The sequence below is a fragment of the Octodon degus genome, unplaced genomic scaffold, assembly GCF_000260255.1.
Source record: "Octodon degus isolate 3935 unplaced genomic scaffold, OctDeg1.0 scaffold00042, whole genome shotgun sequence".
NCBI lineage: Eukaryota > Metazoa > Chordata > Mammalia > Rodentia > Octodontidae > Octodon > Octodon degus.
The window spans coordinates 2,737,715-2,743,822 of record NW_004524618.1 but is presented as its reverse complement, the minus strand read 5'-3'; the positions used below and the strand labels follow the sequence as shown (position 1 = coordinate 2,743,822).

Sequence of the window (6,108 nt, the reverse complement as noted above, 5' to 3'; positions counted from 1 at the left end):
AGACTCCCTGGGGCCCTGCAACGTGGGACTACAGTGACCAGGGGAGACTCCCTGGGGCCCTGCAACGTGGGACAACAGTGAGCAGGGGGAGAATCCCTGGGGCCCTGCAACGTGGAAGCTGGCCCCGAGGAGGCGCCTTCATACCCGCAGTCCCACGGGAAGAGGTTCTGGGCTCCGTGAGGGCATGCTTGCGCTTCTCAACAACCTGACAGGAGCAGCATACTCCAGGATGCTCGGCCCTCTGCGGCCACAGGGATCACCTTTTCCCACGGCGTATTAAAATGTGTGGCCTTCCCAGCACGCAACTGCGAGCCCACAGCTTGGGTCAGGCGCACTCGCTGTAAGGGGCCACGAGCCACTCCACAGAGCGAAGCAGAGAACACTGGCGCTGTGTCCCAACGCGTGACAGCTGTCCTGAGGTTCTGGCACTTGTGTGACTGCTGGAGCAGGGAAGAGGACTGGCTTAGGGCCTCACACAGGCTAGGCCAGTGCTCTGCCCTTGGGCTACATCCTAGGCCTGAGCCCTTCCCCCCCCCCAACACTAATTGTCATTTTTACTTGAAAGAATGACTAATAGTACATCCTGGGTACTGGATATCTATTTTTCTGGAAAAAAAAAAAAAAAAACCTGTCATGTCAAGGAAAACCACAGACAAGTGTTTGCTACCAATGATTAAAAACTGAGCTATCAATAGAAAATTAGAATTTTTTGAAATTGATAACCACCAGGAGCTTAACAGCTAAGGGGTTTTTGTTTGTTTTTAAGGCAGAATCTTGCTTTGTAGCATAAGGTGGACTCAGACTCAAACTCAGTGATCTTCCTGCCTCAGCCTCCAAAATGAAGATGCTGACATTGGCACAAGACTGTGAAGCTCCGCACCTTATGTGGATTTTACTTGTGTTCCCCAAAACTGTCCTCTTGAGCTTACTCTGTGCTTCCTCTTCAGTGCCAGGAATCAAATCTAGGTCTCACGCAAGCCGGGCAAGAGCTTGGCCACTGAGCCAACCCTCAGCCCAGACGTCCTCTCGGCCGCCGGGGCGCTCTAGAGCACCATGCGCAGCTGGCAGCCGCGGGCCTGCTCTTCCGGCGTGCACCAGCCCCTCAGGCCTCCCGTGTCGTGCAGGACCCTGGCGATGCACAGCGGCCTGGCCCGGCCTCCTGAGCATGCCGTGGCTGCCCGTCATGCTCCTCATGACCCCGCGGGGCTGTGGGTTTTGTGCTTCGGCCACACGAGGGCCGCCTCAGGACACCGCGGATGCTAACTCACCCCCAGCCTTCTTAGAGGAGCATTCCCACCGTGAAGTCGCTCATTTTTCTCTTGCCCTAGTTCTATTTTTGGAAGCAAGTCCATAAGCGATCACACCCCCAAGGGAGGAATTACGCCCTGCTTCCTGGAGAGAGGGCGTGTGCGCATCTACATACGTTACTCAGAATTCAGCAAAGATGACTGCAGACCAAGCACTTTAGAGTTGTTGGGTTTGTTTTGGTGTTTGGTGTTTTATTTTGTTTTTAGACAGGGTCTCCCTGCATAGCCCAGGCTGGCCTCAAACTCAGGGATCCTGCTGCCTCGGCCTCCCAAGCGCTGAGATTACAGCCATGCAACACTCTGCCCAGGCCCAGCTAGACCAAAGGATTTCAGTGAGAGAGAATACCAAAAGTTCTGGCGTAAGTTCAGAGTCTACACTGGATAGCCTTTAAGGAACAATCACCTGCTGGGTGTGGTAGTGCACTTTTATAATCAAAGCATGCAGGAGGCAGAGGCAAGAGAACTGCCCCAAGTTTAGGGCCAGTCTCAGCTACCCAGTGAGACCATGTCTGGGGGGAGCACAGGAAGGGGGAGAGAGGAGAAGGGGGAGGGAGAGGGGTGCAGGGAGGGGCAGAGAAGGGGAACGGAAGGAGAGGCAGAGGAGCAACCACGTGCGAATTGTGGTGTAGTGTCAGAGGAGAACACTGTCCAAAGAAGCTCCTACAGTGCCTCCCGCCTGCCAGCCTCCTCTTCTGAGGACAGCTTTCCTCAGGTACCTCAGCCAAGCCCAGCACTGCAGAAAGCACGCCGAGGGCCCGAGAAGCCAGCTGCTCCATCTTACCACGTAACAGAGACACAAAGAAGAGAGATGATTCTTACTGCTGTTTTTGTTTGGAAACATGGTTATTTTTAATAAAAATGTCATTTATGCCTGGTGGCAGAGCACTTGCCTAGCAGGTGTGAGGCCCTGGGTTGAATCTGTAGCACTGGGGGGAGGGGGGTGAGTAAATCTGTTTTAAGTTTCAGTTTCAACTCAAATGCCGTGAATATCAGAAGTCAGAATCCATATAAACAGAAGTTCCAGGCTCCTCAACAACTTTTAACAGTTTAAAGAACCCTAAGGCAAGAACATTTAAGAACTTGGGGGGTGGGCAGAGGGCCAGGGCCCACTTGGGTTCCCAGGCTCTGGGCTCCCAGGCTCGCGAGCTCTGCGCTTGAGCTCCGCTTGAGCTCCCACACAGCCCCTCCTGGGCCACTTGGAGCCCAAGGACGAGTTAGCGGCCTTTGGTCTCTTTGCCCCCAGCCCAAGCTCAGGATAACCCCCCCCACACACCCCAGAGCTGGTGTGAAGACCAGAGATGGCGGGGAACCCTGAGGACGGTGCCGCAATCTGCCCAGTGAGCTTGTTTTTACTAAGTTTCTCCCCAGTTCTAAGGCTCCATCAACTGCGTGACCAGCTTAGGTGAAAGGAAAAACACCAACATACGACACAGGGTGGTTGAAAGATGCATTTCAATTTTAGGAAAGCCTTTTAAAGCACAATTACCGCTCTTCCCAAATCAAGGCACCTAAAACACGTCCAGAAATTACTCCAAAGCAGACACGATCTGGAAACTTCGTGATCAGTTAAGCTTTCTATTTCTTTTTAAATGACAGGCTGTGGGGAAGACTTCAGGCTTAGCTGACACTTTAACTTGGGGGAGCACGTGCGGGGGGAGGGGGGTCATGCAGACGAAGCAGCCAGACAAGGCATAAGTGTTCTGTGGAGGCTGGTCCACCAAGTTCCCAGGATACTCCGGAAAGCCAAGCCCGTCTCCCAAGGGACAATCAGGCCTCCTGACAGTCTCATCCCTGAGCTGCTCATGGCCAAGGAAGGAACACATCTGCAGCCTCGTGGCCAGGAGGGCGCCACTCAGCCGCAGATGCAAACCCCACCACAAGTCGGGTCAACCCTGCGTGAGGTCACTGAGCTCACTGGGTTTCTCACATGTGGGGGTTCCCAGAGACCCAGCACAAGCAGTTAAAAATTCTTAGTGACTGCTGTCTGTCGAAAGTTAAATTCTTTTGCTATTCCCAGCTTGTGATCATTTAAAAGGAATTTTCCAAAGCAAGGTCTAATATTAGACTTAAAATGAAGTTTCCATTCACTGAGGCGCTATGCTCACCAAAGTAACTACCACATAATCAGATTGTCTTGGAGCAATTCGTTTAAATGCAGATGGACATACTTGAAATACCAGCCACACGGCACCCACAGATCTGGAAAGGGGCTTACTCCGGGAGAGATCATTCATGTAATTAGGCTTCGTAGACGAAATTATTAAGTTTTCCTCGCTGGCAGCCGCTGACACCCTCCCCTCTACCTTTGAAACGCCTCCGCCCACCCCAGAGCTTACTGCTTTAGCTTGGAGGGGAGAAGCCCAGTTTTCTGAGCCTGGCGCACAGTGCACCCCCTGCACAAACCACTCGTCCCTTACCTGGGCCTTGGGGCACAGTGGCTGCGTGCACCTGCCCGCCCCCCTTAGCCATTCCCGCAGAGGCCCGAGTCTCCTGGCTTCCGGCCCCCTCAGGAGAGAACAACCCAAAGAGCAGGCGGCCTCCAGCACAGAGCGCTCTCAACATGAGACTGTGACCCTTCTGAACATAAGTGATACAGAAGTTCAGTCAAGATAGAAAGCAGAAAGGCAACTTGGGGAAACAGTAAGACTAATCTGCCGAACACAAAAGAATATAAACTGATGGATCTTTAACTTTGAAAGAGAAGACAAAATATAGCAGTAAGCAAAAAAATAAAATAAAATAAAAAATAATGTTTGGGTAGACACAGATTAAGTGGGCTGAGGGAACTGAGTGTGGAGTGCAGAAAGCAAACCTGCGGCCGCCACAGGCCTTGGCAGTGCTCAGGCTGGACGTGCCGGGCTTCCGTATCCGCTTCTGGCAGCGGAGGGGAAGGCGTCACCAAGCCAGGGCTGAGGGGACCACGAGGCCCTGGGTTTCAGGGCAAGGCCCATGAGCACCTCTCCACCTAAACGCAGAAGAAGGCATTAGGAAACAACAGCCTGAATGGGCAACCGCGAGGGCCGGCCGGGCTGGGGCGTGCGCGCTGAAGGAGCCCCGGAGCTGGGCTTCAAGGGAGCTGGACAAAGCCAGTAGCCACCACTACAGAGCAGCGTCGGGGTTCAGGGCTCGCCCCGCTGCCCCACGATTCGAAGCGCTCTTGTGTGTTCTCAGGGACCTGGGAGGGCTGGCCCGGAAGGATAGTAGGTGACCCTATCCATGTGCTTTGTGGCTCAAATTTTGAATGACAGAGGCCATTTGCATTTTGGTAATCAGAAAATATCAAAAGCAACAGGACAGTGGCGAGGCCAGCAGTGACCAGGCCGTCTGGTGAAGACACAGCTTCATGTCTGCCCTTGCACAATGCTGCTGGCAGGGCCCTGAGGTGACACAGGTGGAGGACGCCTGTGATAGCCCAAGATAAAGCCAAGAGGGTAGGGGAAACGGCAACGATTAGGATGAACCACAGCCATGTGAGTGTGAGGCAAAGGGCCGTGCAGAGTCCGGAAACGCCATCGACTCCCAGGGAATAAGCCCACAGAAGCCCCGGGAGGCGACATTTTCCAGCCCCATCCTGCCACATCACACAGCTGCAGGGGTGGCCCCAGAGCTGTACAAAGGCAAGGCCCCTCTCGTGTCACGGGCAGAAACAGGAAACATTTGGGTTTTTAAAGCATGCAGCACTGCTGGACGTGCTGGCGCACACCTGTAACCCCAGGACCTGGAGGCTGAGGCAGGAGGACTGCTGTGAGTCTGAGGTCAGCCTGGACTACATAGTGACTTGAAGATCAGTCTGAGCTACACAGCAAGACCTTGTCTCCAAAACCCGAAATAATAATGACATAGAAGGCTTCCAGTTGGTATGGTGGCACACAGCTGTAATCCCAGCACTCAAGAAGCTGGGGCAGAAGGACTGTCACCAACTTGAGGCCAGCCTGGGTTACACAATGAGTTCAAGGCCAGCCTGAGCTGCATAGTGAGACCCTGTCTCAAAAAGACAAAACAAGCCAAACAAATAGAAAAGGACAGAGAAGACTTCCAGTGCAATGACAGAAAGCTGGGATGATTCAATAAGCAGGCGTCAGGATGGTGCCCAAGAGGAAGCCCAGGGACTGGCGGTGACAAACGCCAAGCTTCTCTTCCTGTCAGGTCTAAGCAGCCGAGAGGGAAGAGGCACCTTGGTGGCCCTCTCGGAGCTCTCCCAAGGAAACCAGGTTGCATGTTCGCAGCCAAGAAATTCGGCATCCTTTAAATAGCCTTGGAGTTGGCCTTGGTCTAGTTTACAAGTGAATAAAAAGATCGGCAAGCTATGCGAACAGAATGTATGCACAGAAGACACTTGGCTGTGTAAGTATCAGTGGACCAGGGCCACACCAACGCGCTTATTCATTCCCTACACATGTCCTGAATGCCTACTGTGCGCCAGGCTCATACCACAGGGAACAAGACAAAGCCCTGGCTCGCAAGGCACATTCCAGCAAGGCAGACAGGAAGGACACAAGCTGTGTGTGTGTCGCACAGTCCAATGGGCTGCAGGTCACATTTCACACAGGGTGGGCAGGACACCAGGGAGCCAGGGGTGGCTGTGGGCTGAGCAGGCTTCTGGATGCAGGAATATTCTAGAGCCCCTGTGAGGGAGCCACCTGGTGTGCTGGGGCAAGAGCTGTGCTAGCACACTGGGCCAGGCACGGGAGGGGTGGGCGGACACCAAGGCGCTGGCGTCAGCAGCTGGGGCTGCGGCATGAGGCAACGGCCTTTGGGAGAAAAAATAAAATAAAATAAAAATTAAAAAAATATATATATA

The 6,108-nt window shown here is 53.5% G+C and overlaps 1 protein-coding gene across 1 annotated transcript in view; it reads right to left on the bottom strand.

Moving 5' to 3' along the window:
• Cnnm2 (cyclin and CBS domain divalent metal cation transport mediator 2) overlaps positions 1-6,108 on the bottom strand; it is a 163,853-nt gene that overhangs the window by 30,608 nt on the left and 127,137 nt on the right. The gene's annotated exons all lie outside the window — the stretch shown is intronic.